At 32.4% G+C, this 12,500-nt stretch overlaps 1 protein-coding gene across 3 annotated transcripts in view; it reads right to left on the bottom strand.

Annotated features, from left to right (window-relative positions):
- The window catches only part of LOC145292206 (integrin alpha-8-like), a 506,022-nt gene that overhangs the window by 79,654 nt on the left and 413,868 nt on the right, over positions 1 to 12,500 (bottom strand). The gene's annotated exons all lie outside the window — the stretch shown is intronic.

The following is a 12,500-nucleotide window of genomic DNA, read 5'->3' as shown; positions in this document are numbered from 1 at the left end:
AGCATCTGCAGAACAGATGGTATTTATTTGCTTCCCCACCGAGCAAATTAGGCACAAGGCCGATTTTTAATGTGAGGAGTGAAGGGAGGGGGAAGGGAAAAAGGGGACCAGCTCCCGAGAGGTGGGAAATGGGAGCTAGTTAAAGGTCAGGCATGTGGGGTTGCCCCCACATCTGGTCTTTGCTAGTCATAGCTGGTCTTTGCTAGTCATAGCTTGCAGCATCTGCCGAAACAGATACTACACTTTGATCCCGGCCCGAAGGCCAAGAACAACAGAAAAAAGGCAAGGTATTTATTTGCTCCCCCACCGAGCAAATTAGGCACAAGGCCGATTTTTAATGTGAGGAATGAAGGGGAAATGGGGACCAACTCCCCGGGGAGTAGGGGAGCTGGATAGTGACAATTGGTATGAAGGGTTTCCCCTACATTGACCAAGGTCTTATATGTGGGGTTTCCCTCACATATGGTCTTTGCTTGCAGTATCTGGCGGAACAGATGGTATTTATTTGCTCCCCCACCGAGCAAATTAGGCACAAGGCCGATTTTTAATGTGAGGAGTGAAGGGAGGGGGAAGGGAAAAAGGGGACCAGCTCCCGAGAGGTGGGAAATGGGAGCTGGTTAAAGGTCAGGCATGTGGGGTTGCCCCCACATCTGGTCTTTGCTAGTCATAGCTAGTCATAGCTTGCAGTATCTGCCGGAACAGATACTACACTTTCATCCCGGCCCGAAGGCCAAGAACAACAGAAAAAAAGGCAAGCCACTTTTCTATTTATTTAAAAAGAAAGTACAATTTTCTTATATATGGGTTGTGGAATTGTATTCACTAGCAAAAGATCTAGCTAATGTGCATATTCTTTTAAACATTCATTTGAATTAATTCTCTATTAGTTGCTTCGGTTTTCTAATGGGATAATCATATTTAGTTAACTACTACGTGTAATTATATTCATGCAGATATTCTACACGCTTTATACTTGCATAATATTTTCGTAAAAAGTTTACAGTAAACACAAAATTGTTTCCATATATATTTATGTATATGCATATACTTTTGTTTGAATAAATTTTGCCTACCAGACTCCTCCTAGAGTTTTTGGTCTACAGACATGAAACTTCATATATAAGGTATTTGAATCCATGCGAAACTTTATATTTGTTTTTTAGCGCCAAAAAATCGATTCAAAAGTGTGAAAATTAAAAAAGATGAAATTTGACCAGGTGAAGGTCGAACGCCGGCATTACGAATGCATAACGTAGTAGCTATTGGTTCATGTTTTAATTTTTAGCCTTGCAGTAAACATGTTTTCATAGCCCAATCATTGAAAAAATCGTAAGCTGAACGTTTTGGTTTCGATTATCGGTGGTGGCGCATAAGTCTTTTTTTTTTATACTTTTTAAATCATTACTATATATTGCATCCAATCTATCTGTCTATCTATATATCTATAAAAGTGAAAATGTTTGTCTGTTTTTTTTCTCTATGGTAGTTAAGGAAGACTCTATATTTATTCTCTATGGTAGTTAAGGCAATACACAAATACATTACTTTACATATTAGCACTTTTAATATATGTGCATGACCTAATGAACAGTACATAGGGCCCGAGCAAACCCGGGCGGAACTGCTAGTATATATATATATATATATATATATATATATATATATATATATATGTATGTGTGTGTGTATAATAATATAATATATATAATAAATACATAATATATGTATAATATATATATGATATTATAAATATATATAATATATATATAATATTATATATATATATATATATATATATAATGGTTATATATACATATACCCATATATAGGATTGTAAAATAATGTACAGAGAAACTCTAAGAATTCAATTCGCCAACAAACTCATCAGGAATTAATCATTGAATAGAAATTACAAAAAAAAATTATTATTACATAAAGAGCAACGACTTTGAGAATATATGTGCAATTTAATCATTGGGGGGGAAAATATGAATGTTTCCAATAAAGTAAAATATATGTACAAATAATGAGGGGCTGAGGGAGAGTTAATATATATGGCAAATTCCAAAGTGGGAGAGAGGCGAAAACAACGTGGCTTGCCCAGTCTTATTTGTGATAAGATATATTGTTTAACGCTAAATAATAATATAATAAAAAATATCTATATAAAAATTCAAAACACCATCTCGTCAAAATATTTTCAAATAGACAAGACACATGTGATTTAACATTATGTTTCACCGGCAACCCTCTTGTTTCCGTAAAAGCATGTTTTAAAGAACTTAAAATTGTTTGATGGATGTTATCAAAATTTCATTCAGAAATAATTTAGAAATGATATCCCCTAGCGTTTTGATTGATAATTTTAGTGACTTTTATTTTTTTTGTATTTACTTTCAACTAAAACCAAAATACGAAATCTCGGAGTGTAGAACTAACCCCTTCCTTTCCTTTGTTAAACATGGCGAATTTTCCAACGGAAGAAGGTGAAGAGTAACAGCGGCAAAAACGTTGTGCATCTCAAAATGAGAACAATTGCCCAAAGAAGGCAAATAATATGCAAAACACATTTGTTTAAATGCCCTCGTGCGAAGTAAATTGGACTCTCTGCTATTCGATTCGGCTCTGTTCGTCTGGAAATCATTTATGCTGAATATTAATGTACCATTTATCATGTTGGATTTACATGGACAATATAACCGTTATTGCTGTGATTATTCAAAGCATGATGGTTGCTTTTTGTCGCTCGTCATAATATAAAAGTTTTTTGTCCAATTTTTTCATTTTTAAGTTCCACTCTAAGCGATCTTGTTTATAATGAAATACACGATTTGCAATGTTAATGAGATACACGTGTCGCAACCTCAACTATTTTTGTTTACTTCAGAACTTAATATTTAACATACTTTATCCTATTCATGGGCATTCTTTCTTCCTTTTTGTATTATCAGTTATAATTCTTTAATTATGATATGCTATTATTATTATTATTATTATTATTAGTAGTAGTAGTAGTAGTAGTAGTATTAGTAGTACTACTACTACTAGTAGTAGTAGTAGTAGTAGTAGTAGTAGTAGTAGTAGTAGTAGTAGTAGTAGTAGTGTCAATGTTTAGTCACGAAATCACTCACTGTCAGAGACAGATGATTTTCCTACAACACGTTTTTCCAGTTTTCAAGTTTTTATTGATTTTTTTCTGAATAATTAGAAATTATACACACAAATATATTATTATTTTTTTATTATTATTATTGTTATCATTATTATTATTTTTATTGTTATTATTTTTATTATTATTATTTTATTATTATTATTATTATTGTTATTGTTATTTTTATTATTTTTATTATTATTATTATTATTATTATTATTTTTTATTGTTATTGTTATTATTATTATTATTATTGATATTATTACTATTGTTGTAGTTATTGTTATTATTATTATTATTTTCATTATAAATATTTTAGTTATTAAAACGCACATATATATGTTTCGTCTTAATAAGGCTCGTTAGTGCAGATGAATAAGGTTATAAGAGACGTCGATAGGTACTGACATTAGACTGGTTGTGTTTGTAACCAGTTGTATTGTATTAGATAAATCGATATATTAACAGAAAGTTCATATAAGTTTCAAGAAAGATGAACATTTTCATAGAATTTGAAGTGGTAATTGAAATTGTCCTTCGATTCTACCTGGAGTCACTAGGAGCAATAATCGATATCACCTATAGAAAAGCCTGAATATATTAGAAAAAAAGAAACGCAATTGCGTTTTAACGTTTTCTTCGTTTAATGAAACAAGAATACAATTAAGCAAAGTATGCCTTCGTTTAGAATTGATTAAAAAATATTTTTATTGGTATTAAAAACATTACAAATATTTTTATTGGTATTAAAAACATTAAAGATATTTTTATTGGTATTAATAAGATTAAAAATATTTTTATTGGTTTAATAAGATTAAAAATATTTTTATTGGTATTATAAAGATTAAAAATATTTTTATTGGTTTAATAAGATTAAAAATATTTTTATTGGTATTAATGAGATTAAAAATATTTTTATTGGTGTTAATAAGATTAAAAATATTTTTATTGGTGTTAATAAGATTAAAAATATTTTATTTGTTAAAATAAGATACAAAATATTATAATATTGGTATTAATAGGATTAAAAATATTTTTATTGGTATTAATAAGCTTAAAAATATTTTTATTGGTATTAATAAGATTAAAGATATTTTTATTGGTATTAATAAGATTAAAAATATATTTATTGGTATTAATAAGATTCAAAATATTTGTATTGGTATTATTAAGATTAAAAATATTTTATATTAGTATTAATAAGATTAAAATATTTTTATTGCTATTAAAGGGATTAAAATATTTTTATTGGTTTTAATAAGATTAAAAATATTTTTATTGATATTAATAAGATTAAAAATATTTTTATATCAATTGATAAAATTAAAAATATACGAATACGTTTTAATTTATTAAAACCGTTTGCTGTATAAAACTATTTTAAGTACTCTTTAAGAAAGCACCATCGCGCTAACAGTTTTTATTACTCGACTTCGTATTGCGATTATTCAAATAGTTTTAATCAAAGATAGCATATTATGTTTTTGCATATTATTCAAAGATTGTAAATACTACAATATTTGAATTTATACCCCTATAATAATAATAAGTATTCTATTAAATTATTTACAGAACCAAAAGAAATGGTGGAAAACACGTGGCAACAATAATAGTTTAAACGCTTCCTGTCAGATACGAATTCCGCTTTAAATAAAACCAAAAGTATAATGAATAGAGTCTGTGTCAAAAACAAACAATGGCCATTTCATAAAATTATTTCATCAACGAGAAATGCAGCGATTTAATCACAAGATTCGTTTATTTTATATCCGGCCGTGTGTGGTTGGGGTTGGGCTGACTGAAGAACAGAAAAACACGCGTCCCTTGTGTCATGGCACTAACATCTGCTAAGAAGTATAATAAGGGTATTGAACACCTGCAATCGACTAGATCACAAATAATTACAACCAAACTTACACGACTGAAAACCAAAAACAATGGCGCCTTTCTCCATTTAGATAATTCACGGAAGGCGAACGCCTAAAAACGTAAAACACGAGCGAATCAACAGCAACACATTTGGCAATAAGTTTTCGTTTATTCATATCTATTTTTTCTTTCGTTTGGTAAGAATATCAAGGAACTAATGACAATTTCATACGTAATAGATTATTTTTGAATATGCGTTCAAACATCTATATCAGTGACTCTGCCCGTTTGTCTGTCTCCCATTTTTAAATAATTTATACTATTTTAACGTGCATCCACACAGCTGCGTAAATTCATCGGCAAGTAAATGCTACCTGTGTTAACCCATCGGTCACTGTGCTTCAGAAAGATTCGACCTTACTTTATGATATAGATATTGTTTCAATACCGGTATGTAATTAAAGCAAACTAAATTGTTTTTAAAATAATTTCCATAACCTATTGTTAATGTTTTCCAGTCAATTATTTTATTTTTCATTATGGGTTCAATTTTGAAAATTATATAGATCATAAATCCTTGACGTCATCCCGAAACTATAATAATTTTGTAAGGATAATCTTTTAATTTCTATTTTAAGAAAGTGCAGATAGTTCAGTTGGTAAAACTTTAGATTCGTGGTTACTGTTTTTATTCCCGGTATTGCATGCATTTTATTTGTAAGAAATGTTCCTTTTTCTAAACTCGTTAATAAACTACCAACAAGAACACGTCATGGAAATCATACGCAGTCACGTAATATCATAATACATTGTTAACAAATCAACATCATTTTTGCTTGTATACTAAAATACGTAATACACGGCTGACAAGAACACATACTATCTCGTATAATACAAGAATGTAATACACAATTTGAAATACAATTAATTACCCATATACATCAAGAGAATAATACTACAAGAAGATATACGGCATAATCACGTTGACATACCGGTTCCTGTCAGATCACTGAAGTTAAGCAACGTTGAGACTGGTCATTACTAAAATGGGTGACCAAATTGGGAAGTCCAGGTTCTGTATATAGGAGGACGCCGACACCTCCCCGCAAAAAAAGTTTCAAAAACCTAACGTCGTCATCTCCCCTTACGGGGATATTCATGCGACTGGGGACCGCTTGTTAATTTCATACTCCCGTGAAACTTCCTCTTTCGGAGGAAGCCGGTTAAACCCTGAATAGGGTTGGTGCTGACTGTACACGCACACTACAAGAAGAAAATTGCTATATCATACTGCACGTAAGGTACTGTATGCAATAACACAAAAAGCCTAATCGTATTATCGCATTACTATTTTAATGTATTTATTTGCTCCCCCCACCAAAGCAAATTAGGCACAAGAAAGCAAGTTCGTACTAAAATGTTATCCGAAAACATTAAAATAATCTGCTTGCGTAGTTACTAATGTGAGAATATACTGTCCGTAGAATAAGAGCAAGGAAAATGAAATATACATAGTATATATTGTTCCACCCTGTAGTTCTAACAAAAGTAAAATCTGACAACATTTTTTTACAAGGTGGTCACCACTTATCAAGGCCCGGAAGCTACTCGGGAATAAGGGTTATTGCGTGTACAGTACGTTAGTGTTGGGATTTGATAAAGTGGGGGCGGTTCATCAGGAATTTGTTTATATTGGACTTGAAGACATCCAGGTTGTAGTCAGGTGGGAAACAGGCAAACAGAACAGGGTTCCACAGGTGTGCACTTCTAAGAAAGATGCTTTGTTTATGGAATCTACGTTTTGGTTTTGGCACAGATAAAGAGTAAGGAAAAGTTTTGATAGTGGTTTCAGCTAGACGGGTGTTTTTCGTGAAAGATCGGGGAGGGGGGGCAGAAATTGGAGCTCAGACGAGCACTTGCCATGGAAGTAACGGTAATACAAAGACAGACTCGCAACGTCTCTCCTGTGGGAGAGGGATTGCAGGGAAGAGAAAAGGGCATCCCCCACTAAACCACGAAGCCTATTTTGCACTCTGTCAAGGCAGGATAGAGTGTTTTTAGCATCTCCTGTCCAACATAGAAGGTGGCAACAGTACTCCATCCTTTTTATAAGATAAGGAGATACCATACTGCATGCAAGAAATCATGACTATTCGTAGACTGTCAATGGGTTATAGGCTACTTGTAACATGGTATGTCCACTTAAAAAACACGAATCGAAATACACTGCTTACCAAAATGCAATATGGATTTCTTTGCGCGGGAAGATAATACATTACAAACAATAAATCATACTAACACGTATATCACGATAAAATAACACACTGCTAGAAAAACAGAACATTGCTACTGGTAAGAAAACATGATAACTCTAAATGAGAATTTAATGGAACGCTCGAATATCTATGTATCTAATGTTAGCCTTAAGAAGGGACATCTTGATTTATGAGAATTTTGATGAAAATAAAATGAAAGAAAAATGTCACGAAGTAATACACAATTCATAAGAACGAAACATAACTATTTGTACACTGTTATGGATTAAATATTTTTACACTGTCATGAGTTAGAATAAATTTATTTTACACTGAAAAAGAGATAATACACTGGTGAAAAATATTAACAGTCCAATGTGACTGTGTTCGTAGCTAAGTTCCCGTAAACAGGAGAGAAAAATAAAACATGCGACTAAAGCAAATAAGGTTTGTTTTTGTTTTGACTAAGTTACAGTCGGGAGAAATTCAATGGCTTTATACGAAAAACTGACCCTTAAGAAAATATGTCGCAATATCTTTGAAATCAATCGAGATGTTTTAAACGGGGTAACAAATATAGTTCGTTTCTTCAATGAAAATAGACAACTATTTGATGGATAAATTTGTCGAGTGGAATTAACTTCTATGTAAAAAAATAAACGCAGGCATTATTTGGATTTTAGGTCAGACTTGATTAAAGGAGGCAACAACCATTGATAAGAATTTTAAAATACAGAATGAGTCTCTCTCGAATATAATATATATGTACTAGCAGGAAGACCTGGCATTGTCGGGTATTGAATTAGGATCAACAAATGGTCCACCTTCCCATACATTTATTATCATCGAAAGCGATGAAATCGTCCATTTTTAAATCAAATCTAGTGATTATCTTCTCTTGTTAGGGACCCTCGCACGCAGTGTACTGGGAGGAAGTTTCAATGCCTCCCCGTATGAACTAAGTCCACAATAGAAAAGTTTGGAAAATTAGGGTTTACTAATCAAACGTGAGCAAAATACTACCTCCTTTCCTTTAGAGTTTGGCCTTATTTATGTTTAGTAACTCTCGCCACTTTATGTGGCTTATCTCGTACACCCCTATAAAACACGCTGCACCTTGCGTCTTCTTCTCCTGGTTTTCGCCTGCCAGTAGCAAAGAGAGAACACCTTTTGTTTCTTTGAGGTGAGGTTGTTTGTTGGATCACTGCTCCACGTACAGCTGCATAATAACAAAATAAATAGCGCTTCCGAGTTCTTTAGGTTAAAACATGCAAATTGCGAAAGAAATGCGTTTTAGTTACACTAAAACGAATGCATACAATTCACTGAAAATAAGAAAAGGGCAAATAAAACTGATTTCTTATAAAAACTTGGCAGATTTTACAAGTGCGATTTTTTAAATTATTTTTAACAAGCTGTACTACATCGGCATTTACATACGGCATTTAGTTACTTATTTATATACGTTTATTTGTGTTTCGCTGTTTTTCCGTCTGACGATCTCATGGAAGCAACCAACTATTTTGACAGTTAAGCAGAAGGAATGTAATGTCATTTACAAATGAAAACCAATTATCACAACTGACACAACATTGAGCCATCAACTTGACCACAATTAATGCATTGTAGCAATAGCTTACTTCCGTAATTTTTTAAAAAAGTTTTAATTCAATTTTCACCCCAAACAAGGCACAGTGCCACTTGGAAGCAGGGGGGCTACTATCAGGGACTTAATTAGCAGGGTCATTATGAAGGGAGATGAGTAAAAAGATGTTTGTTCATATTACACTTGAACTTCTGCATATCAGTACAGTTGGAAAAGCAGAATCCCGGAAGGGAGTTCCAAAGACCTGCAGTTCTGGGGAAGAAACTATTGGAGTAAAAGGTTTTCTTGCACCTAGGGATCTCTACTGTAAAGGGATGAGACTTAGTACTTGTCGGGTTTGTCGGGGGTAGTCACGTCGGGGAGGTACAAGTGTTTGCAGTTCGTCAGAGCATTCACCATTAAAGTATTTGTAGAACAGGCAGAGGGATGCAACATCTCGTCGATGGGACAGAGGCTGACGCCTAGATTACAGTTCAGGACCTATCAGGTTGGCGACTCTCTTTTGAACCCTGTCTAGGAGTGAGAGACAAGTAGCAGATGCACCAACCCATATGTGACAACAGTACTCCATACATGTGCGAATGGTGACCGTATAGAGGTACAGGACACTGTCAGGCGTAGGTAGTTTTCTAGCACGGTAAAGGGAGCCAACCTTCCTTGCAGCAGTCTTGGTAATGCTCTCAGTGTATCTATTCCAGTTCATATTCCCTGTAAACGTTAGGCAGAGGAGTCCAAAAGAAGTACTTTCAGGCAATGTGTTCTTGGCCATTGCTATTGGTGGTAGAGAAGGTTTCTTGTAGTTATTGAAGGAAACAAGCTTAGTCTTAGCAGCATTGCCGATCAGTATATATTTATATTTATTCTGTCTCTCAACTGATATATATATATATATATATATATATATATATATATGTATGGATATACATATGCGTAGTACACAGTCATATATATATATATATATATATATAACAGTATAGCTACATTTCATGTTCCAAATATTTATATTTTAGCAAATTCTTTTAGCATTTCAAAATTTCACCACATTTTTACAGATCTGTTTCTTTTCGCAGAAACATTCGATGTATTATTATTTTAATATGAAATCTTTTAATGCGTATTCTCTTCAAAAACAATAGTCTTTTTCATTATAAAAATTATTCATGACAACCTAATGTCGGCATAATGGAATACTATATAATTCGATATATATATATATATATATATATATATATATATATATATATATGATATATATATATATATCACCTTTTTCTTCACCATATTCCCTCTGCTTCACTTTTTTTGTTTTCAAGTAAGATCTTTGACTTACTTGTTGGTTCATCAAATATTTTTGCATGCAAAATCCGATCCTGCATTTTGCTAATTCCTACCCTCTGATGAGAAGGAAAGTATTTCTTCGAAACTCCGCGGATTAAGGACTATCCACTTATCTAGTGTTTCCTTTTCAGATTAAATATGTTTTTAACTCATTTCAAAGTGTTTTTAGCATATTTTATTAACTGTTTGCTCATATATATATATATATATATATATATATATATATATATATATATATATATATAGTGGATAATTATGTTTTAAAAACAATATATATGCCGCTCCCCATATTTAGGGGGTACCAAATTGGTCAAAGGGAAAATTATTCCTAACACGCACTTAGGTAAAATTGCGCTTTCGTATAAATAATTTAATTCATTCAAGAAAGTATCGCTAACAAAAGCAAATAAACACAGACACACACACATATACACACACACACACACACACACACATATATATATATGTATATATACATATATATATATATGTGTGTGTGTGTCTGTGTGTGTGTGTGCGCGTGCGTGCGTATGTATGTATATCTTTTTTTTTTTAGATCACTGTTTTTCCCTGTACTTTTTTTTATTTTGTGAAAGTATACTTCGTCAGCTTTGGATAAGTGGACTTTGCTCTCTACCAATATTGATCAAGTTAAAACCTGGGAAAGATATGGCATCAACAAACTGATACTTAAACTTCAAGGGCCCTCAATTCGGACGGAGCAGAAAAACATCTATGAAAGGAGCGATCAATTGGCGTATTGTTACCGTATCAGATAGCCAAAGAGGCGCCTCTTAACGAACAGTAATTATTTTTCAACAAAATCAACAAAACTGAATAAAGTGAGTTTTTCCTCTATCTAATTCGCTCAATCTCATATGCTTTATACACTAATAGTACTCCTCGAAATGCCTATGCTTTTTTTAAATCAAAATGTCGAATACATAACAGTGGATTACACTGTGCAATACGAAAAAAACACAGAACATCGGTGGCCATTTTTATATCCACAATGGAATGGAAAGTTCGTTTCTGACCTCTTTTTGTCGAATTATGCAATTGTCAATTTCGAGAATTTTGCGGAGAATCTTATTATTGAGAATAATGAAGATGGCGAGTGATTTTATTATGATAACACGGTGATGGAGAAATGTTTTAAAGGAAAATTGAACTCTGACATGTTGGCAGACTACTGCTCCAATATGAAAAGTGTGGATGACATTCAACACAAGAGGCTTAAGAGGATAAATTGTGTTTAAACTGATAATTCTGTGTTTGTCATATCCAAAAATTATAAACTATGAATTATAGTACATAAAAACAATGTATAATCTATAGAAATAAAGATCGAATTTAGTATTAGGATACTTTTTGTACACTACAAACTGTTTTAAACTTGAAATTTGTTGCACAGTGTTATTTATATCAATTACTTGGCTAGATGTGAGCAAAACTTAATTTTAAATTTATTTAAAGAGAAAATTCTCATCGGCCATGGAACAAACCGAGATAAGGAAAGCATACATACAATTATCAGATGCCCTTTTTAAAATTAAAACCATAAAACGTTTCGTTAAATTTTAAGATCACAAAATACAAGGGTTCATTATTAGTTCAGCTAAACCTTATCGAAATATACTTTAGCAGTAAGAGCAAGCGCGTATTATGTGACCTCCGCACAGCGACAAAAATATAATAGAATACAGATGCGGCCACGTAGGACAAAATGTAAGAAATTACCCATCCAAAGTGTTGCATATTCTTTCGCGGTGCTGCGTTTCCTATGTGAAGTAACGATATCATTTGCGAGTGCAATATGTTGTATGATTGAAAGAATGGGTTTCTGAAACATTATATCCCATATGAATTTCAAATACTTGGAAAGTTATCATTGTGTCATTGAAAATAGTTGGCACGTGAATACCGATGCTACGTAGATCCCCCGCTTTCTTTGTGTTTCGTTGTTTTGTTTTATGGTATGTCAAATCTCTTCAGGCTATTTTAATGCCAAATCCAGTCATTTTGTTAAACGTTTTTATGCTTTAGGTGCTTTATATATTCAAATATGTATTCATTGTGTTTGTTTTGGTAGTTTTGTTTTGACAGCATATCAACCTTTTTGGGTATATTTATTAATGAGGAATCCAGTCATTTTGGTAAAAGATTTTTGTATGTTTTAAAGTGTTTATATATTCAAATATTTATCCAATGGTGTTTGGTTTGGTTGCTTTGTTGAGTAAAAATATTACTTTTTGTTTTTGGCTTTGCAAAGAGGAAGTAG

The sequence above is a fragment of the Euprymna scolopes genome, chromosome 13 (genome assembly GCF_053919585.1).
Source record: "Euprymna scolopes isolate OS-2025 chromosome 13, ASM5391958v1, whole genome shotgun sequence".
Taxonomy (NCBI): domain Eukaryota; kingdom Metazoa; phylum Mollusca; class Cephalopoda; order Sepiida; family Sepiolidae; genus Euprymna; species Euprymna scolopes.
Note: the sequence above shows the minus strand (reverse complement) of the source record. Positions and strands in the feature narration are given on the sequence as shown.